This window comes from Nycticebus coucang, chromosome 5, assembly GCF_027406575.1.
Source record: "Nycticebus coucang isolate mNycCou1 chromosome 5, mNycCou1.pri, whole genome shotgun sequence".
NCBI classification, from domain to species: Eukaryota; Metazoa; Chordata; class Mammalia; order Primates; family Lorisidae; genus Nycticebus; species Nycticebus coucang.
In genome coordinates, this window is record NC_069784.1 from 111,764,184 (window position 1) to 111,787,765 (window position 23,582).

Genomic DNA, 23,582 nt, shown 5'->3' on the forward strand with positions numbered 1-23,582 from the left:
AAAAAAAATGATAAATCCAGTAATATAATTTAAAATCAAAATATTACCCAGAGTTTATAAAAACAAAGAAGGTACTTTGTAACATCTAATTTAGTACCTTGAAGAAAATACCTTCATCTGAGTAGGGAGTCGGGTTCAACCAAAGTTTAGGGAAAAGCTAGCCCTAGCCAATGCTTGGCTCCTTTAATCTTCCTCCTCTTTCTACTCCTCCTCCTTTTCATCATCATGCCTATCATTATAAAACGTTGTTGATACCAGTAACTGTGCTGGGTACTTTTGGCCTAGCCCTCACAACAACCCTTCTTGGAAACTGATCCACAGGTTAAGTGAATCACCTGTGCAGCTGGCCAAAGGGACAGAGCTAGAATTAGAAGGAAATAAGGCCAAGATCTGGCCCTTCCCACCAGTTTCTCAGGGGAGGTGGAGCTGCCTTCCTAACTCAGCCCAGTGGAAAGAGGGTCTGAGAGCAGAGCTTCAGCACGTGGTGTGCGCGGTGCACATGTCCATGACTGCACTGGCCAGCAGGCCCCACGTGCCGGCCCTCACAGCACCTGGACCTCATGCCCTGCTCCTGATTCTGCAGGGGCAGTACGACAGAGTCTAGAAGAGGAACATGTCCTCAGAGAAGGTCATCTTTAATCCCTCAATAGCTTCTCTGTGCCTCTCAGATTTGAAGGCTGATCTTGCAATGAGCCTTCATTTTCCCTCTCACTGGGTCTTTCTTCCTCTTGCTCTCTTCTTAAAAGAAAAGTTAATTTTGCAGATAGACTCCTGTAATTGAATAAGAGTCCACGAGGTAACCGCAGATGGTCAGAAGGTGCCAGGAGTGGTTTCTACTGGCCCCTTTCCTGCCAATCCTGTAACAATTGTCGCTACCTGTTATCAGAGAGCAGCTCAATAACAAATTCCATGATTGGAATTAAATTGCTTTAGCTTCCCTACAATCATTTCTTTCATTGGGAAAGGCACATTCATGTCACGCAGTTTCCTGGCTTTATACCAATTCTTCAACCCACAGGTAACTTTGTAACATGTGTGCTCCAGTTAGAGGGAAAATGTGCTCATTTTTTTTAGTCAGATATTACCACTAAAATTACCAGCAATTCTCTTTACGAAAAAAGTCTGCAAAATGTCCTTGAAAATAAATCATAATGCAAAAAGAAGAAGTAAAAAGAAATCTTATGAGATTTCTCATCAAGTCACACATCTATTCCAGATATGTTAACTAACCTTAAGATTGGAAGCATCACATTCTAAATATTTACTGGGCCAAAGTGATTCTACCCTAATAGGTATTCTTATAGTTCCAGAAGATACCCTGTTTCCCCGAAAATGAGACATCCTCCAAAAATAAGACCTACTTACAGGAAAGATAAGACATCCCCTGAAAATAAGACCTAGCGCATCTTTGGGAGCACACCTTAAAATAAGACACTGTCTTATTTTCGGGGAAACAGGGTACCAACTAGGTTTATCTGCTGTGAAAAGTGACTTCTACAGTTAGCAACCTTAGCAGTTTTTCCTAAAGGAAAATATTTTAAAACTTTATAAACAAGTGGGATTCAGATGGCTACTTGAGTGCTTACAGTTTCTTGCTTTTGCTTTCTCTGATTGATACAGCGAGTCTGTAAGTAGACTGCTTCCAGATTTCTATAATAGCCAGTACCTGGGGAGGTGAGGGGGTCATTTGATCTGATCACAGTTCTGACATTTTACATTAAAACGTTTTTATAATTGTATTCTATGAACTTTCATTCAATCATCTATTTAATTAGAACGTTCAAATTTTTTGAGTTTTAAGGAGTCAATTAACATGAACCTCAGTACCTTTGAGAATATGAGCTCAGATGGCACAGCAGGGATGACTCCAAATCAGCGATCATCTCATCAAAATGTAGCATCACAAGGTCATCCACGTTGCCAAGAATGCTGACAATAAAATTCTATCAGCTTAATCTCCAAACTAGAGAAAAATGATCATTTTTATTGGAATAACCAGGCAAATCAGGAAAGTAAAATATTAGGAAATATAGTAAGTAAGGGGTATTGATTGTATAAATAAGCAAAGGATAATATAAAGGTGATAATGCTACTAATAAATACACAAACCTAAAATGAAATAGTCCAAGTTTTATATTATTAAAAATTTTATCGAAGAATATAACACATTAGGTGTTTTTACTGATAATATCATATTTCATTTTTCATGAAATCCATTCATCCAAACATTTGTTAGGCACTTAAAACATGTCAGATTAGGTGCTAGGTATTCGAGGTCTGACAATTAAGTTTGTGAACTTGCCACCATACACTTATGTTGGCAGCACTATACAAACAACTTGGTGAGGTTTCATAACCTCAATATATTGGTGTCTCACAGTTGTGTTCATGTGGACATGTGGTGGTGTCTTGCTGAGTGGCACTCATTATTATTATTATCATGTGCCATCACAAGAATACGACTGAAAATCTTAGCCAACAACTCATGGCTCTTGCATCACAACAATGCACCAATTCACATAGCACTGTCTATAAGGGAGTTTTTAACCAGTAAACAAATAGCTATATTAGAATACCCTTCCTACTCACCTGCTCTGCTCCCCAGTGATTTTTTTCTACATTTGAGGAATAAAGGCCTTTTTGGCACTTCCAAATAATAAACTTGGTTAATTTTTTTGTCCAATTGGTACAAATTCATGATGAACAAACCCTCTGATATCAAAAAAGTTTAGCAACATTGTTTTGACTCTTGATTTGGACTGACAGAACTTTTCTGATGGAGAATTGGCTGCTTCCATTGTGTACTTTGATGCTTTGTTACAGGGTTGTACTGGTACACCCATATTTCATCATCACCAGTTATAACACAGCCCAAAACATCATCTTGCCTCCCCAAAAGGTCTTGACAAATTTCATCTCTCCTTTGCTTTTATTCATCTGTGAGGTCCTTTGGGACTGTTTCTCCAGACACCTTTCTCATGTCAAGATTTTCAGTTAAGATTTTCTTAACTGTTTCTCTACTATGCTTACTTTGTCTGCTATGCTCGCCATTGTTAGTTGACAACTTTGGTTCACAATTCAATGTATTTTTGCAATGTCTTCCTCAATTCTGCTCACTACTGGCCACCCTGTCCTCTCTCCATCAGTGACACTTTCTTTTCCCCCAGAAAAATGTTTAATCCATTTGTACACTGCTGTTTTCTTCATGGCATTATACCCACAAACATGGACTAACATGTTCCTGATTTCATTTACACTCTTACCAAGTTTAACAAGAAATTTAATGTTTGTTTATTGCTCTAATTCAAGCTCTGACATTCTCGCGGCAGCATTCAACAATAATGAATGCAGCTCAACAAGATTTTGCTACACATCAACACAAACATAGCTGTGAGACACTGGTACACCAACGTTATGAAACCTCGCTGAGCTGTTCGTACAGTGCTGCCAACGTAAGCACTCCGTAACAAGTTTGCAAACTTAATTATCAGACCTGTATCTTCCCACTGGTTTTCAGTGTGCTTTTCCATTGTTCTGGAAGGCCAGGCATAGCTAAGAGATGGGTACAGAAGGCCAGTGAAACTCATGGACAAAAGCCTTGCATCTTTTTCTATAAAGTGAATTTCCAGATCAAAAGCAACTTTCCACCGAGTTTGGCTTTCCAGGGTAACTTCTCACCAAAAGTTCTTTCTAAGGTGTGGTATCAAATTTGGGGGTATAGAGGGGACACTCAGAGATATTTGCTGCTGCTGCCACCACTTAGAACACCTGGCTGAGTCAAAGCAGCACATGCCACCAAGCATCTTCCTCCCTTTTAGTGAGATAGAAAACTGACTGATGTGGCAACTCACTTTCAGTTTTCTTTATTTTGGAAGGGACATCCCAGCATGTCACCTAGGCAACTGGCATGCTAGAGGCATCAGGCTCTAATACGTTTTCTCAAGTTTATCTCCCACCCTGACATCTGTAACATTTACCTAGATTATATAGATAGGCCCAGTCACCTCTGCTCTTCAGTCCTATTGTAAAGAAGTCACCAGCGTAGCAAATCAGCCTGGCACCCTATGGGACTGTGAGACAATCAATGTTCCCCAAAACTAAAATGTGGCACAGGATATGCAAACTGACGGATCTTGGAGACAAGACACATAGTAAAGAGACATTTCTTACCAGGCCATATGGAATAAAATGACTTCTGGTGCCTCCTGTTTATTGGAATAAAGAAAAAAAATCTTTGCCATATTAATAACTGCATGGCAGGTATGTTTCAGAGCATTAATTTGATGCAGTAATGAGACTGCTTCTGGAGCAACAGGAGGACTTAGAGTTACCACTTGACTATGCTTATGATAATCCATTGTTATTATCCAAGAACCATCCATCTTCTGCAAATTCTGATTTGGGGAATTAAATGGGCAAGCATTAGAAAACACCATCCCAGAATTTTGTATTTGCTTGGAATAAGAGCCCCAGTTCCTTCAAGGCCATATTCTTGCTTCTGGTTTATTATATTAACAAGGATAGAGAGATCCACGGTGTTGCCCTGACTCTCCCTTCCAAACAAACCACATCCGTCAGGGCAGAACCCAAGTTGGCATCCTCTCGGTCACTGGAGACGTTTCTTCTGTCCAAACCAGGGGCGGGATAATAGATGTCACTAAGGCTCTAAGAAACTTCAGTGCAAGGGAAGCCCAAAATGGGCCAAGTGGGTGTAGATATGGGGTGGGGGAATTTTGAGAAGAGAATCATGAGGCTAAGGGAATAAACCAGTAGTGTAACCAATAGCAAATTTCAACAGGTCAGCCAGAAGGGACATCTCAAACAAGCCCAGAGAAGTGACAGCAGCATAACAACCAACAGATAAAAAAGTCCACCTTCTGTGGCCAAGCAGACAAAGAGCTCCTAACAGAGACACTGTTTTGGAGAAAAGGGTTAATGCCCCAGGAAGGAAGTTCAAAGTGTGAATTTGATATTTATCTAAAATAGAATATACTCATCTGAAAGAGAATATTTTTAGACTTATACAGCCTTTAATTGGCAAGCTGAAGTGCACCCTCACCTTTCTACCATTGAGAGGAGATTTGAGAGCAAAATTAAATCACTTCTAGAATATAAGGAATGTGTTTTTTTTCTATATATTCACCTGGTGTGTAACATTGAGCATGCTACTTCTCATTGTATATTACAACTAGTGCTAAGTTAGAGCTCCATTTGTTTAGCCTCCTTTCCCCACTACACAAAGCCCAATACATATCCTTTGTTTGTCCTGTTACAGTATTCCTGTCCTAGCCCCCACAGATCATTCTAGATTTATCTTCACAATTTACTTTATTCTCTCTTCTCTCTATTCCACCCAGATTGGCCAGTGTTCTTTTCCCTTACACACACCCGGCTTTCATGTCTTCATTCAAACAAGAAACAAGAAATCCAAGAACTAGAACTTGGTGGGTCTAGAGATAAGGGAAAATAAAGCTGCCATCTTGGTTAGCCTTGTTGCATAGAAGTAAGCTTACCTTGTATTCAGTGTCTGATGGAGTTTGGCATGCCCTGCAGGAGGCTCCAGCACAACTGCGAGTCCTCTAGCCCTGGCAGTGGGCTGCAGCAGGCAAACCTGTTGGTAAAACATGTTCAGAAGACCAGTGGGAAGAAACATGGAGTCCCAGGGGCCTGTCCCGTTTTTTCCAGAGATCAGACAATTACGAGTATTCAGTGAGCATAGTCAGACACTCAGAAAAGGTGCTAGATCCTGCAGAGAAATCATGAGTCCAGTGAGGAACTCAGATCCAGAAGTAACTATGCACTCTGAAACACGTGACCTCAGCCTACTTCAGGTGACGAGAGTTTTTCAACCCATACCTGTTGGTGAGGCAAAGGCTACCAAGGCCAAGCAGAGTTAGGGAAAAGGTTGACGCTATTTTTAACATATAGGTCACTTATACTTAGTAAATTCTTCCTTACTTGTATGTTATCCTTCTATTCCCGCTGTTCTTATTCCACTGTATTTTCTTTAAGAGAACCTCACCTCCCTGCACTCTGGAATAGGCTGATACTCATTTTTCAGCCTCAGTTATCTTTGCATCCTCAAAAGGGTCTAACAATGTAACTTGCCATAGTAATGTTCAACTACTTACTCAAATGTATTATTTTTATGTTATTAAGACAAAGTAACAAAGATTTACTTTCTAGAACCATAGACAATTGGTCTGATACAAAGTACTACAGTAAAGTTTGCCTGATTCAACCTGAATATGACAGCTTGATCCTGCTCAGAAGACATTTTTTATATATGGAGTGATGTTGCAATTGTTAAGACAGCTGCAGTCTTTCTAGAAAATAGCAAGGGTTCTTTGAAGCATTCAAAAACCATATAGTCATTGTGTATTTAGCACTGTCCTTGAAATAACAAAAGACCTATTGATAAGAGCTCTAAGCTACAAGTGTTTCCACCAGTGCTTGAGGATGATGAGCACAGATTCACCCTCCTGAATTTACAGTTGACTCATCTCTTTTGTGACTCTTCCTGATGAACAAAGAAAAATGAAAGTGGATATGAAATGAACATACACTGAGTCATGGTGGGGGGTGGCATTTTTGTTTGTTTTCAAAGAAATGTTTTAGTGCACTGAGTTCTAATACAGGGAATTGTGGGAATAAAATGGATTCAGAAAATACTGATAGATGTATTCAACCCAAGTTTTGAGTCCAAGAATCCAACAAATTCATATTATACTTTTGTTTTTAGCTGGAGAGGATCCAATTATAGCTTTTTTTTCAAATTGTCACATATTTCTTATGAAAAGTTGAATAAATGCCAAAGACAAATCATGGTCCAATAAAAAACATGTTTGTTAATAGTAAGTAAAGCAAACAACAATTTCTAAGCTTCTGCTGATTGCTATTTATCTAAACTGCTCAGAAGGGCATCTGGGTTTTGACTCACATGCCAACCTCCCTTCTGTCCCTTTTCCTGCCACACCAACCACTTTTCAGCTTCTTGATTTTGCCACACCTTTTTATACTGTGGATCTTTGTACATGATATTCTCTTTGTTTGAGATAACTTTCCAACCCCTCTCCCCCACTTCCAACATAACTGGTTCCTTCTATTCCTTTAGGGCTAAGCCATTTAAATGTGACCTTCTAAGAGAGATCTTCCTGAAATTTGGATTCAAAGCAGTGCCTAGACCAGGAGTTTTGTTTTGTTTTTTTTTACGGAAATTGACAAGCCAACTTCACCGTGTGCATGGACAGGCAAAAACCAAAAATACCCAAGGATTCTTGAAGAAGATGTACAAAGTACTCAGGATAAAATAAAAGAGTGATAAATCAAAAACAATGAGAAATGCTCTTCGTTCAAAGATATCATTAAAAATGTGAAAAAGCAAAGGAAAAGAAGGTGAAAAAGCAAGCCATAAATACGTGTATGTGTGTGTGTAGTCTTGTGTCCAGAATCTATAACTAATTCCCACAAAGCTATAAGAAAAGAAAGAAAACCAAGTAGAAAAATGAACAAAAGACTTGAACACACACTCCACGGAAGAAAATAAAGAAATGGCTTAGTAACACATGAAGGATGTTCAACTACATTAATTATCAGGAAAATGCAAATTTAAGACACAATAAAGAAACACATGCATACCTTCTAAAATAACTAAAACTTAAAACTATGACCATATCAGTGTTAGCAAAAACGTTAAAACATCTAGAATTTTTATTAATTTCTGATAGACGTGTAAACTAGCACAACCACTTAATATAATTTGGCTCATCTACTGAAGCTGAGTATACACAGACAGTACAGCCTAGTAACTTCTCTCCTAGGTATATAAACAAGAAAGATGAGTGCAAAGGCTTGGCCAAACCACATACAAAAATGTACAGAACAGCACTTTCACAGCAATCCCAAATTGGAAACAACTCAAATTGTTGTTCTATCAACAATAATGAGAATGGCTAAATACATACTCTAGAATACCAAAGGGTAATGGTAACGAATAAACTACACTTCACAACGTTAACCAATCTCACAAACATCATGCTGAGTGAAATAAAGTCAAACACAAAAAGTACCTACTATACACTTCCATTTATATAAGTCAAGAATATAGGCCAAACTAATCTATGGTGTCAGAGTCAGGACAGGCCTTACCTTGGGAAAAAAGGAACAGGCTTCTAGAGCACTGTCTATATTCCACTTACTGATCTATATCCATGTGTTCATATTATAAAAAATTATTTTTATTCTTTGATTGCTTTTTTGTACTCTTCAGAGTACTTATAATACTTCAATAAAAGATTCATTTAAAAACATATATATCACATATACATAGTATTTTTATAGCAACAAACTTGTTTCAGGAATAGAACTACTTTCATTTTATATAACTCAGTTTCTATTTTGAGCTCTATTCTATCCTTCAAATTCAAGGATTCCCTGCTCACTTGCCTCTGGAGGTGCAGCTAATTCTGAATAACTATGTAGGAGGAAGGTTGGGGCATGTGAGCACCTGACTTTTGTCTATTATCTATCTATCTATCTATTCTGAGACACCAGAATAGAAACCAGAATACCATTTTGGTTTTCAGCTCACACACAGATCACTCCCAAATCATCCTATAACTCTGTATAGGAATTCTGATATTGCCTCCTGCTATTCCTGCTGGCCATCCAGTGGGGGAGGACTCGAGGTTCTAGTCAAGTAATCCACAAGCATCTCTCCCGCCTGGATGAACTTGGGTTTAGACGTATTCCCTCAGCACTATATTCCCTGAGTTCTCCATTTTCCTCAGTATCTAGGCTTATTAAACTCAAAAGCCAGAGCATGAATAGGGCTGGGAGGAGGACATAATATTGCACATAATGGTATCACTCCATTTTGTTTAAAGGCTTTTCGTTGTTTTTCTTTAATACTTTTAAAAACCATACATCTTTTTTATTATTTTTTTAAATTTCAGAATATTAAGGGGTACATATTTCAGTTACATTCTTTGGTTTTGTACAGACTGAGTCAAAGTTTTAAGTGTGCCCTTCACCTAGCTAGTGTGCATTGTACCCAATAAATGTGAATTTACCCACCCCCTCAAGCTTGACCTTCGTTGAGATTTACTTCCTTTTGTGTACTTAAGTGTTGATCAATTAGTTCCAATTTAGTATCCAGTATTTGTGTTTGTTTCTCCGTTCTTGGGGTGTTTCACTTAGAAGAATGTTTTCACTTCCAACCAGGTTGACACAAAAGATACTGGATCACTGTTTTTCCATATGGCTGAATAGTACTCTGTAATATGTATATGCCACATTTTATCAATCCATTCATGTATTGATGAGCACTTGGGTCACTTCCACGTCTGTGTGATTGTGAATTGTGCAGTTACAAATATTTGAATTCGGGTGTTCTTTTTATAACATGACCTTTTTTTTTTTCCTTTGGGTACATATCCAGCAGTGGGATTTCTTGATCAAATGATAGGTCTGCTTTAAGTTCCTTGAGGTATCTCCAGGCAATTTACCACAGAGATTGCAGTAGGTTGCAGTCCCACCAACAGTGTGTAAGTGTTCCTTTCTCTCTGCATCCACACCAGCATCTATTGTTTGGGAACTTTTTAAGACAAGCCATTTTCATTGGAGTTAGGTGATATCTCGTTATGGTTTTTATTTGCATTTCCCTGATAATTAGAGACTTTGAGCATTTTTTTCATGAGTTTGTTAGTCATTAGTATATCTTCCTTTGAAATGCTTCAGTTCATGTCTTTTAACCAAACAGTGCCATTAAATACATCTTAATAAGAAAGAGTAAAAATGGCCATAAATTCTTTGCCATTCCTTCCATCAGAAATGTAATCTTATTTCCCTACTGCTTGAACCTGGACTGGCCCCATGACACTTTTTGACCAACAGAATGAGGTAGAAGTGACATTGTACAACTTCCAAGGAAGGTCTTAAGAAGTCTGGTAGCCTTTGCTCTGGTCCTGTTACTGTCCTGAGATTGCCATATGTCAAGAAGCCCAGACTAAGGGAATGAAAAATGATACTGAGAAGGTGGCCTAGTCCACAGACAGGAAGGAGGCATCTTGGCCCCCAGGTATGACAGTTACCAGATGACTACAACTATATGAATGGACCCGGGTGAGACCAGCAGAAAGCCATCCAGCTGAACTCAGCCCAACCTGCTGACCTATGGAATCTTGAGCAAGTAAATGGTTACTCTTCTAAGTTAGTGAGTTACACAGTAGTAGACCACTGACACCACACAATGCAGCACACACATCCAGGCATAATCTGGCCCCACCAGCCTCTCTTGCTTGTCTAAGTGCAGCAGGCATGTTACTGGCTTCCTACACCCCAGGACTACTTTGAGTTTCTTAAGAACTCGTAAGCTGTTTCCTGCCTAGCACATTTGCACATTTTGTTCTCTGTCAGGAATATACTTCCTTCAACCATTTTCCTAGCTAAATTTTTCTCATCTTTCAAGTCTCAGTTTGAATGTCAGAGAGGCCTTGTCTAATGACCCAATATAAACTGATTCATATGTAATAGGTACTTAATAAATTTGCTGAAGAACTGTATAAATGCATTTTCCTATGGCTACATAATTAAAAGAATATTGCAGAAACATCCTCATTAAACAGTCCAATGAAACCATTTCCTCATAATCAATTTACTAAGCAAGGCACACAGTTGGGAATCAGAAATATTGGAGGCTTTAGTTTTGTTGCCATATTGAAAATGAGTAGCTGATAGGTAAGCCCAAAGTTATGACTAAATGAAATGCTTCTACTAGCAGGTGAATGTGGTAAAATAATGACTTATTTTGGAGTCCATCTAAATCACTTCTTATGATTTTTATTTCAGTAGGCAATAGAAACTATTCAAATATTGTTTCTGAAAAATAAACATATTTGCAGATTTGAAAATTGCTTTAAATTCCAGAGTATCTAACTTTTCTTCTCACTATGAAAATAAACCAAATTATGGTGGCCTTTCCTAAGAAGGCTTGCCTTTTCTAAAACTATGTGTATGCCATTTAAGTAAAAGCATAAGTGCAGGCAAGACTTTTCTAGTCAAGTAAAGAGATCCAAAGCTGCATCAAAATTAAAACATAAAAACAAAATTTAAGGAGAGATTGGTAGAAGTGAGAAATAAATACCACCAAATACATAGGATGGAGCTGAACCAGCTTCAGACAATTGGAGGAAGTCCAGGTAAGCACATATTTATTCATGCATCCATTCAAAAACTAATGAGCATCTATTATGTAACTGAGCTATTATAAATGCTGGGGATCCAGAAATGATTGGCATAGACAAAGGTCATCTGTTGCTGCCTCATGTTCACCAGAGACCCAGGCCTCTTCCATCTTGTCACTTTTCAATGATCAGAATATCTTCCATCCTCAAGCTTTCCTAATCATCACAAATGGAGACTGGAGTTCCAGTGATCACATTGAAGCTCCTAGTTAGAAGAAAGGAAAAGAAGAGATGGACAAAGGTGGCTTCCAGGTATGCGAGCCTCTTTCAAGGCTTCCCAGAAAACCTACCCAAGGAGTTGTACTTACTCTCATTGGCCGTCTTTAATTTCAGTGTAGACTAGAAAATGAAGTCTTCTACTTGTGCACATTTCCTTCAGGTAAAGTTGATTCTTTTACTTAGAAAGAGAAAGAAAATGGACATTGGGTTAGCAATTAGCAGGCCCTGTCACAGAGATCAGAGCTGAAGCCTTGTTCCAGAAAAGGGGGGCTGGGTTCTAGACAGGGCCGCCAGGATTAAATAGAACAGGAACACATCTTCCTTCCTCGAGGACAGAAGCAAATAAATCTTCATGAACAGATTTATCATGTCACTGAGTTTTCAACAGACTTGCTGGTTCAATACCCTGTCTCTAATTTTTCAAGTTTTCTTTTATTTCGTAGATTTACTCTCCATAGTCTGGATTGTTTCTCAAAGGAGTTTCTGTTGATCTACTGAAGATTATTTCAAAGTTTGGGAACAAATAACATACACAAATTTAAAAAAATTAGGTTTTCCCTTTCAATATTTCATTTTAAAAGTTTTTAATGAAATTATGTTCCTGGTGTAAGTCCTTCTACGCACTTTGGCACCGTCATGAACAAGCACGGCATTGTGTTGTGACCCTCTCCACCCTTCCTCCATGTCCCCATTGTCCCACAGTTCCTCCATCCTGCCACATGAGCACACAGCATATGCAAGGTCATTGAGTTCTCTTTCTCTTTTTTATTTGTATTCCACAAATATTTCTTTTTAAGGTTAATAAAATACATTCGGGACATGCAATTGTGTCTTTTATTTCAAGTTACTCATATGAGCTCAATGGAGTTTAACTTGAACTTTCAAGCAAAGATTTTTTTTTTTAATTATTGTTAATTTGATTTGATTTCAAGCCAAACACCCTGGGTGTTCCCTGGTCTCACTATATAATCTCACTTCATGTTTGCCACTGCGAGCCTGGCAAAGAAGCCCCTTCCCAAAGGACAAGCTATTTTCAGGACTTTGATCACTCACAGACTCTTCATCCTAGTTTTCCCACCTCCATTCTCAGGGAGTTTTTTTTTTTATGGAACCATTATAATGCATTTGGGCTCTACCTATGAAATGTACCTTCCTAAGCATCCCAGACTTATCCTCAGGTACCTTACCCCCGCCAAAAAAATGTTCTGTAGTGTTTATCAAGATTGCTTATTTTGATTAAAAAAGTATAGGTATCTCAATTTTTGGCAGTAGTAGAGAATAATAATTTGCCTACAATTAGGACTTTTTTTTGCAGTTTTTTTGGCTGGGGCTGGGTTTGAACCCGCCACCTCCAGCATATGGGGCCAGTGCCCTACTCCTTTGAGCCAGACTTTTTTAAAGGTATTGTAGTAAAACAGACAATTAGTTTTCCGCTTTGCACACTGTATCTCTACTTCTTTCTTCTCCATCTCATATGGATATTAATGAGATTATTTCCAATTTAGAGCATCCAAAGCAGTGTCAAGGACAAATTCTGGGGATATGCTGGGTCCAGGACTTGGATAAATGTATTTCCTCAGTAAAAACTGAACTTTCCTTTAAAAAATGCAATCATAGATCTAAAACTAAACTAAACTAAACTAAAAACACACACACACCCAAAACCCTATACAGAAATCACTCAACAGACAAGACAGATTTGCCACTAAAGTTATGGCTTATGAAAACAACAATAAAATGACTATACAGAGGATAACACCTGCATTTTCTGCACTCAGAATCCCCCTCTTTTCTGGGATAGGCACTGTTCTTTCCTAATAGGAATATAGTTTGTGTGGCTTCAGTGAGGCTGACTGTACCCTGTCTTCATTTCCAGGGAGATCTAAGCATGCTGGGATCAGCCCAGGTCTTAGCTTAGCTTTCTTACAGAAAGTAGTGAAAAAAAAAAGGTAAGTTGCAAGAAAAATGGAATCTGGAACTACTTATAGTTATGGTTCCTAACCATTGAAGTAAGCTATCTACAATGGGCAAAAATGAGGCCAGTAATATAAAGAGAACTCAGGAGAAGCAAGAGGGAAAGAGGCTCTGAAAAAAGTAGCTGGGCCATTACATTCAATTTATCTTTTCTTCCTGCCTTAAAGAGTTTGTACTGGGTTCCTGTTATTTACACCAAAGTGTCCCTGACTACAGCAAGCCAGAGGTAAAATACCCCAAAAAATATTCTGGGAAAACTAAGGATATCAGCTGGTGTATATAGTTACATAGATTTTAAAGATTTTCCACATTATTTTAGCAGACTTATTTTACTCATGGATTATTTATATTGAATACTATAAATTGGTTTGATGATGTCTGCCAAGTTGTTCACACTTGACTCTCTTTTCTTTTTCTTTTTTTTTTTTTTTTTTTTGGCCAGGGCTGGGTTAGAACCCACCACCTCCGGCATATGGGACCGGCACCCTAGTCCTTGAGCCACAGGCGCCACCCTTGACTCTCTTTTCAATAAACTCTGAATTATTTTTTATAACTATTAAAGTTCTTTGAAATGTTTTCCTGGATCAATAGTATCTTAATCAATTAAAGTTTAGGGATGAAAAAAAGGATAAAATTCAAACCAATAATTTCCACAGTTCTTATCAACTTTGTGAAACAGCATGAGAGAATATTACAAGTTAAAATCAGTTTTTTTCTGTGTTAATATTTAGGGATTTTGTTTACCCATGATATTAAAAAAGATAAATTTTGTGCATGACTTCACAAGCATTTATTTTAGATTCCAAAATTAATTTAGTTTCCTCTGTATCACAAAATTTGAAAAAGCTGGGTATTTTAAAACATCTTCTATTTCATGGGTTGTCACAAGAAGGGAATATTTGTTTCTTGTCATTTTAAGGAATGTGGTTAAAATTATCAGCATATAAACTTTGATACTTTGATTTAAAAGACTGATTTCTGTCGTCCAATATTCTACGATTTGGTTGAAGAGCTATCTTCTCAATGTGTTGTAAGTCAGCAGTCCCCAACATTTTTGGCACCAGGGACCAGTTTTATGGAAGACAATTTTTCCATAGACCAGGAAGAAAGGGTTTGGAAATGAGTTAAGGACATTACATTTATTGTGCATTTTATTTCTGTTATTATTACATTGTAATATGTAATGAAATAATTATAAAACTTACCATAATGCAAAATCAGTGGGTGTCCTAAGCTTGCTTTCCTGCAATTGGATAGTCCCAGAGCTGGCATCACCACCTCATCTCCACCTCAGATCATCAGGTGTTAGATTTTCATAGGAGTGTAACCATCTCTCCCCCTTGAATGCTCAGTTTACAGTAGGGTTCAGGCTCCTATGAGAATCTAATGCCACTGCTGATCTGACAGGAGGTGGTGCTCTGATGGTGACATGAGCAATGGGAAGCAGCTATAAATACAAATACAAATAAAAGCTTCCTTGCCTTCCCCATTGCTCATCTCCTGTTGCACAGCCTGGTTCCTAACATGCCACAGACCATTACCGGTCTTCCAGTCCAGGGATTGGGAACCCCTCTTATAAGTGATCCTCAAGGTAAAAGATGGTCATTGTTCCAAATAACAAGGTCATAAACAGTCCCACAGCTACAGCAGGTATACCTAGTTAAAAGTCTCTGGCTGATTTTGAGGAGACAAGATGGCGGACTGAAGCCAGCTTTCAACAAAGGCTCCCGTCCAGAAGGAGAGTTAAGGGACAGGAATTTAGTAAGTATCCTGGTGGACTTGAGCCTCACCAAGAGAGAAGGCTGAAGAACGCACATCAACACCGCTGAGGCAAGTTGTGATCACAAGGACGCAAACAAAAGGTACAAAATCCACCACCAAGCGGACGGGAGTCCCCCTCCCCCATGAGACCGGCTCTGTAGCCCCACAATTGAACAAGTGGGCAGAAATTAAAGCCCCTCCCACTACACTCCACGGGAGAGACCTTCTAAAAACTGGACCTACCTCCCCTACTGGGGTGCCGTGGCGTTCTCCTGCCGGACATAGGGCTGAATAAAACTTTGGGAATCCTTTGCCGGCAACCCTGAATCCCCGGCGCTCCCCTCCCGCCCACTGAGGTCTGGAGGCCTGTCCCCCAGGACTTCGGATCCTTGGGTGATTTCTCAAGGGGAGTGGACAGTCCCCGAGTTGCGTCTGGTCAGCATTGACTCTGAGGCGCGCCGAGTGAGGAGAGGGCACCGGGCTGAGGGGGAGTCACGCCTCGCGGCACTTCCCTGCGGTGCAGTGCACCAACCCTCCCCGGGCATACGGGGCCCAAGACTGAATCAGACTCTGGCCTCCCCGCTGAGAGCTGAGAACCCCTACTCTCACTCGGGGTCTGAGGGCCTATCCCCCAGGAGTTCAGCTCCTTGGGTGATTTCTCGAGGGGAGTGCACAGTGCCTGAGCTGCGTCAGGTCAGCGCTGACTCTGGGATACGTGAGCGAGGAGAGGGCACTCCGCTGAGGGGAAATCAAGCCTTGGCGGCACTTCCCTGCAGTGCAGTGCAGGAGCCCTCCCCGGGCACAAGACTGAATAAGACTCTGGCCTCCCCGCTGAGAGCTGAGAGCCCCTACTCTCACTCGGGGTCTGAGGGCCTATCCCTCCGGAGTTCGGCTCCTTGGGTGATTTCTCGAGGGGAGTGCACAGTGCCGGAGCTGCGTCAGGTCAGCGCTGACTCTGGGATACGTGAGCGAGGAGAGGGCACTCCGCTGAGGGGAAATCAAGCCTTGGCGGCACTTCCCTGCGGTGCAGTGCAGGAGCCCTCCCCGGACCGTAGTATTGCGTGAAACTGAATGAAACTCTAGCTTCCCCCCGCCCCACTCCCAATCCGGGTCTGGGCGCCCATCCCCCAAGAGTTCTGATTCTTGGGGGATCTCTTAAGGGGTGTGGACCCAGCACAAACTGCGGCCGCTCAGTGCTGACTCTGGGGCGCGGGACAGAGGAGAAAAGGGTCGCCTGAGTGCCCACACCAGAGCAGCAGTTCCCTGGAGGTAGATCAACAGCCGTTTTTTCTTTAACGGCAGAACGCTCACTTCTGGATATTCTGAGGCCACACCCCCTGTCTCCCTGGGCAACCAGAGGAGGCCACCTGTGTCACGACTCACAAACCCAGAAGCCTCCAGGGCGGGGCCGACCCAGAGAGGTGTTCAGACGCAATTCTCCAGCAGCAAAGACGTTTGAACTCAAAACAGCCCGTCTCCTGTAGGCGATGACAGGAACAGAGACAGAACCTCACAAAGTTGTCTGTTCTGTTCTGTTCTGTTAGCAGCATCCATCAGGGACGGGGCTAAGCCTGAGTGAACACCTCCTTGCCATCACCTGCATCAAACACTCAAAGATGTCAGGCCCCATCTCCTCCTGCTAGATAGCGGCAGTCTGTGGGGACCTGGCAGACTTCCTCGCGATTCAGGCAGGTGCAAACCCCTGGAGTGTCTGTTCACTGCAGGCAACTGGGTTAGCCATCTGCAGAGATACCAGTGACTGGGTCCGACGGAGGGGCAAAGTGGGGAAGGAGACGTCAACCTTCCCAGACTGCTCTGTTTGCGGGGTGGCTCCTCCTGACTCCACGCTGCACTGGAGTGAGCTGTCTCAGAGGAGTCACCAGGCCCCTGTGATCCAGTTCCCAGAGACCTCTTGAACCCTTCCACCTGAGACAAGTGCCGATTGAGACAGTTGATTCGGACCTTTTGAACTGGGCTAATAGACTGAGGACTTTTCAGGTGGTGCCCTGGGTGTGCGATTGTAGGAAGGTTTGATTCTCCTTTTCCAACTGGGGCCAGAGGTGGGCAGGCGGGGTGACTTAATTGCTGATTTTTCCACACAGCTGAGACTTCAAGCCAGAGTAGAAGTTGCAATAGGATAGAACAGAAACCAGCTGAAAACAAGACAGAACCACTTTGCTCCACCACACCAGACAGGGCCCCAGTTTCTCAGGCCACAACACTGTACGGGCCCTCGATAAAACCCCAGGGGAAAAACCAAAGGGAGTAAACCATGGGGCGGAATCAGCGGAAAAACTCTGGTAACATGAATAACCAGAATAGATCAACCCCCCCAAGAAAAGATACGGCAGATGTGATTGAAGATCCCATTCATAAACAACTGGCTGAGATGTCAGAAGTCGAATTCAGAATTTGGTTTGCAGACAAGATTAATAAAATGGAATTAGGAATTCGTGGAGAAATTCAAAAACTGTCTCAAGAATTTAACGAATTTAAAGACAAAACCACCAAAGACTTAGACACACTGAAACAAGAACTTACAGCCCTCAAAGATATGAAAAATACAGTAGAATCCCTCAGTAACAGAATGGAGCAAGCAGAAGAAAGGATTTCTGACATTGAAGATAAAGTCTTCGAACGCTCCCAATCTCTCAAAGAGGAAGAGAAATGGAGAGCGAAAACGGATCACTCACTCAGAGAGCTCTCAGATAATTCGAAAAAACATAACATAAGGGTTATAGGAATTTCGGAGGCTGATGACGTGGCAGCCAAGGGCACAGAGGCCCTTCTACATGAAATTATGAAAGAAAATTTTCCAGACATGCCTAGAGAATCTGAAATTCAGATAGCAGACAGCTTCAGAACCCCAGCACGATTCAACCCCAAAAAGCCATCTCCCAGACATATCATAATTAGCTTCACTAAAGTTAACATGAAAGAGAAGATTCTCAAAGCAGCCCGGCGAAAGAAAACTATAACGTACAAAGGTAAGAATATTAGAATAACTGCAGATCTCTCTGCTGAAACTTTTCAAGCAAGAAGAGGCTGGTCATCAACTTTTAATCTCCTAAAGCAAAAAAACTTTCAACCCAGGATCTTGTATCCAGCTAAACTGAGTTTCATCTATGATGGAGAAATTAAATACTTCAATGACATTCATATGTTGAAAAAATTTGCCATAAGTAAACCAGCTCTTCAGGATGTTCTCAGACCTATCCTCCACAATGACCAACCCAATCCTATACCACAAAAGTAAACTCACTCAGAAACTTCGGATCAAACTCCAACTTCCACACTGGCGAAAGGATTAAAAATGTCCACTGGACCTTTGAAAAACTCGATACCCAAAATTCCACCAGACTTATCCTTACTCTCCATCAATGTGAATGGCTTAAACTGTCCTCTAAAGAGGCATAGGTTAGCTGACTGGATACAAAAACTTAAGCCAGATATTTGTTGCATACAAGAGTCACATCTCAACTTAAAAGACAAATACAGACTCAGGGTGAAAGGATGGTCATCCATATTTCAGGCAAATGGTAATCAGAAAAAAGCAGGTGTTGCAATTTTATTTGCAGATACAGTAGGCTTTAAACCATCAAAAGTAAGGAAGGACAAGAATGGTCACTTCATATTTGTTAAGGGTAATACTCAATATGACGAGATCTCAATTATTAATATCTATGCACCCAACCAGAATGCACCTCAATTTATAAGAGAAACTCTAACAGACATGAGTAACTTGATTTCCTCCAGCTCCATAATCGTTGGAGATTTCAACACTCCCTTGGCAGTGTTGGATCGATCCTCCAGAAAGAAGCTGAGCAAAGAAATCTTAGATTTAAACCTAACCATCCAATATTTAGATTTAGCAGACATCTACAGAACATTTCATCCCAACAAAACTGAATACACATACTTCTCATCAGCCCACGGAACTTACTCCAAAATTGATCACATTTTAGGTCACAAGTCTAACCTCAGTAAATTTAAAGGAATAGAAATTATTCCGTGCATCTTCTCGGACCATCATGGAATAAAACTTGAATTGAGTAACAACAGGAATCTGCATACCCATACAAAAACATGGAAGTTAAATAACCTTATGCTGAATGATAGCTGGGTCAGAGATGAGATTAAGAAAGAAATCACCAATTTTTTGGAACAAAATGACAATGAAGACACAAGCTATCAGAACCTCTGGGACACTGCAAAGGCAGTTCTAAGAGGGAAATTTATAGCACTGCAAGCCTTCCTCAAGAGAACGGAAAGAGAGGAAGTTAACAACTTAATGGGACATCTCACGCAACTGGAAAAGGAAGAACATTCCAACCCCAAACCCAGTAGAAGAAAAGAAATAACCAAAATTAGAGCAGAATTAAATGAAATTGAAAACAAAAGAATAATACAACAGATCAATAAATCAAAAAGCTGGTTTTTTGAAAAGGTCAATAAAATAGATAAACCTCTGGCCAACCTAATCAGGAAAAAAAGAGTAAAATCTCTAATATCATCAATCAGAAACAACAAAGACAAAATAACCACAGACTCATCAGAAATCCAAAAAATCCTTAATGAATATTACAAGAAACTTTATTCTCAGAAATATGAAAATCTGAAGGAAATAGACCGATACTTGGAAGCACGCCACCTTCCAAGACTTAACCAGAATCAAGTGGAAATGTTGAACAGACCCATATCAAGTTCAGAAATAGCATCAACTATACAAAACCTCCCTAAAAAGAAAAGCCCGGGACCAGATGGTTTCACGTCAGAATTCTACCAAACCTTTAAAGAGGAATTAGTACCTATATTACTCAACCTGTTCCAAAATGTAGAAAAAGAAGGAAGACTACCCAACACGTTCTATGAAGCAAATATCACCCTGATCCCCAAACCAGGAAAAGACCCAACAAGAAAAGAAAATTATAGACCAATATCACTAATGAATATAGATGCAAAAATATTCAACAAGATCCTAACAAACAGAATCCAGCAACACATCAAACAAATTATACATCATGACCAAGTTGGTTTTATCCCAGGGTCTCAAGGCTGGTTCAATATACATAAATCTATAAATGTAATTCAGCACATAAACAAATTAAAAAACAAAGACCATATGATTCTCTCAATTGATGCAGAAAAAGCTTTTGATAATATCCAGCATCCCTTCATGATCAGAACACTCAAGAAAATTGGTCTAGAAGGGACTTTTCTTAAACTGATAGAGGCTATCTACAGCAAACCCACAGCCAATATCATATTGAATGGAGTTAAATTGGAATCATTTCCACTCAGATCAGGAACCAGACAAGGCTGCCCATTGTCTCCATTGCTTTTCAACATTGTAATGGAAGTTTTAGCCACCGCAATTAGGGAAGAAAAGGCGATCAAGGGTATCCATATAGGGTCAGAAGAGATCAAACTCTCGCTCTTCGCAGATGATATGATTGTGTATCTGGAAAACACTAGGGACTCTACTACAAAACTCCTAGAAGTGATCAAGGAATACAGCAGCGTCTCAGGTTACAAAATCAACATTCATAAATCGGTAGCCTTTATATACACCAACAACAGTCAAATTGAAAAAGCAGTTAAGGACTCTATCCCATTCACAGTAGTGCCAAAGAAGATGAAATATTTGGGAATTTACCTAACAAAAGACGTGAAAGATCTCTATAAAGAGAACTATGAAACTCTAAGAAAAGAAATAGCTGAAAATGTTAACAAATGGAAAAACATACCATGCTCATGGCTAGGAAGAATCAACATTATCAAAATGTCCATACTACCCAAAGCAATATATACTTTCAACGCACTCCCTATTAAAGCTCCACTGTCATATTTTAAAGATCTTGAAAAAACATTACTTCGTTTTATATGGAATCAGAAAAAACCTCGAATAGCCAAGACATTACTCAGAAATAAAAACAAAACAGGAGGAATCACACTACCAGACCTCAGACTTTACTACAAATCGATAGTGATCAAAACAGCATGGTATTGGCACAAAAACAGAGAAGTAGATATCTGGAATAGAATAGAGAACCAAGAGATGAATCCAGCTACTTACCGCTATTTGATTTTTGACAAGCCAATTAAAAACATTCAGTGGGGAAAAGATTCCCTATTTAACAAATGGTGCTGGGTGAACTGGCTGGCAACCTGCAGAAGACTGAAATTAGACCCACACCTTTCACCATTAACTAAGATAGACTCTCATTGGATTAAAGATTTAAACTTAAGACATGAAACTATAAAAATACTAGAGGAGAATGCAGGGAAAACCCTTGAAGAAATTGGTCTGGGTGAGTATTTCATGAGGAGAACCCCCCGGGCAATTGAAGCAGCTTCAAAAATACACTACTGGGACTTGATCAAACTAAAAAGCTTCTGCACAGCTAAGAACACAGTAAGCAGAGCAAGCAGACAGCCCTCAGAATGGGAGAAGATATTTGCAGGGTATAACTCTGACAAAGGTTTAATAACCAGAATCCACAGAGAACTCAAACGCATCAGCAAGAAAAAAACAAGGGATCCCATCACAGGCTGGGCAAGGGATTTGAAGAGAAACTTCTCTGAAGAAGACAGGCGCACGGCCTTCAGACATATGAAAAAATGCTCATCATCTTTAATCATCAGAGAAATGCAAATCAAAACTACTTTGAGATATCATCTAACTCCAATGAGACTAGCCTATATCACAAAATCTCAAGACCAGAGATGTTGGCGTGGATGCGGAGAAAAGGGAACACTTCTGCACTGCTGGTGGGAATGCAAATTAATACATTCCTTTTGGAGGGATATATGGAGAACACTCAGAGATCTAAAAATAGATCTGCCATTCAATCCTGTAATTCCTCTGCTGGGCATATACCCAGAAGACCAAAAATCACAACATAACAAAGATATTTGTACCAGAATGTTTATTGCAGCCCAATTCATAATTGCTAAGTCATGGAAAAAGCCGAAGTGCCCATCGATCCACGAATGGATTAATAAATTGTGGTATATGTATACCATGGAATACTATGCAGCCTTAAAGAAAGATGGAGACTTTACCTCTTTCATGTTTACATGGATGGAGCTGGAACATATTCTTCTTAGTAAAGTATCCCAAGAATGGAAGAAAAAATATCCAATGTACACAGCCCTACTATGAAACTAATTTGGGACTCTCACATGAAAGCTATAACCCAGCTACAACTTAACTATAGGGGGAAGTGGGAAAGGGGGGGGTGGGTAGAGGGAGGGGAATCGGTGGGATCACACCTGTGGTGCATATTACAGGGGTATTTGCGAAACTTGGTAAATGTAGAATATAAATGTTTTGGCACAGTAACTGAGATAACGCCGGAAAGGCTATGTTAACCACTGGGATAAAAATGTGTCAAATGGTTTATGAAGTGAGTGTATGATGCCCCATAATCATATCATTGTATACACTTATGATTTAATAAAAAAATTAAAAAAAAAAAAAAAAAAAAAGTCTCTGGCTCCGCTGCTGTAGCTCAGTGGTTAGGGTTCCAGCCACTTACATGGAGGCAGGTGGGTTTGAACCTGGACTGGGCCTGCTAAACGACAATGAAACTGCAACAAAAAAATAGCTAGGCATTGTGGTGGGCACCTGTAGTCCCAGCTACTTGGGAGGCTGAGGCAAGACAATCCCTTAAGCCCAAGAGTTAGAGGTTGCCATGAGCTATGACGCCACAGCACCCTAATGAGGGTGACATAGTGAGACTCTTTTTTTTTTTTATTAAATCATAGCTGTGTACATTAATGCGATCATGGGGCACCACCATACTGGTTTTATAGACCGTTTGACACATTTTTATCACACTGGTTACGTAGCCTTCCTGGCATTTTCTCAGTTATTGTGCTAAGATATTTACATTCCACATTTACTAAGTTTCACATGTACCCTTGTAAGATGCACCACAGGTGTAAACCAATCACCCTCCCTCCGCCTACCTTCTCCCTCCCCCCCCATTCCCTGTCCCCCTACTCTTAGGTTATAACTGGGTTATAGCTTTCATGTGAAAGCCATAAATTAGTTTCATAGTAGGGCTGAGTACATTGGATACTTTTTTTTCCATTCTTGAGATACTTTACTAAGAAGAATATGTTCCAGCTCCATCCATGTAAACATGAAAGAGGTAAAGTCTCCATCTTTCTTTAAGGTTGCATAATATTCCATGGTGTATATATACCACAATTTATTAATCCATTCGTGGATCAATGGGCACTTGGGCTTTTTCCATGACTTAGCAATTATGAATTGGGCTGCAATAAACATTCTGGTACAGATGTCTTTGTTATATTGTGATTTTTGGTCTTTTGGGTATATGCCCAGTAGAGGAATTATAGGATTGAATGGCAGAT

At 40.1% G+C, this 23,582-nt stretch overlaps 1 pseudogene across 1 annotated transcript in view; it reads right to left on the reverse strand.

Annotated features, from left to right (window-relative positions):
* Positions 1 to 635: 635 nt before the first annotated feature.
* Positions 636 to 23,582, reverse strand: part of LOC128585572 (nucleolar protein 56-like) — a 28,833-nt pseudogene continuing 5,886 nt past the window's right edge. The window contains exons 2-5 of the transcript XR_008380063.1: positions 5,514 to 5,611; positions 3,412 to 3,552; positions 1,828 to 1,929; positions 636 to 771 (exon numbers count right to left, since the gene is read on the reverse strand). The product of XR_008380063.1 is annotated as a nucleolar protein 56-like (transcript). The remainder of the gene's footprint in view (positions 772 to 1,827; positions 1,930 to 3,411; positions 3,553 to 5,513; positions 5,612 to 23,582) is intronic.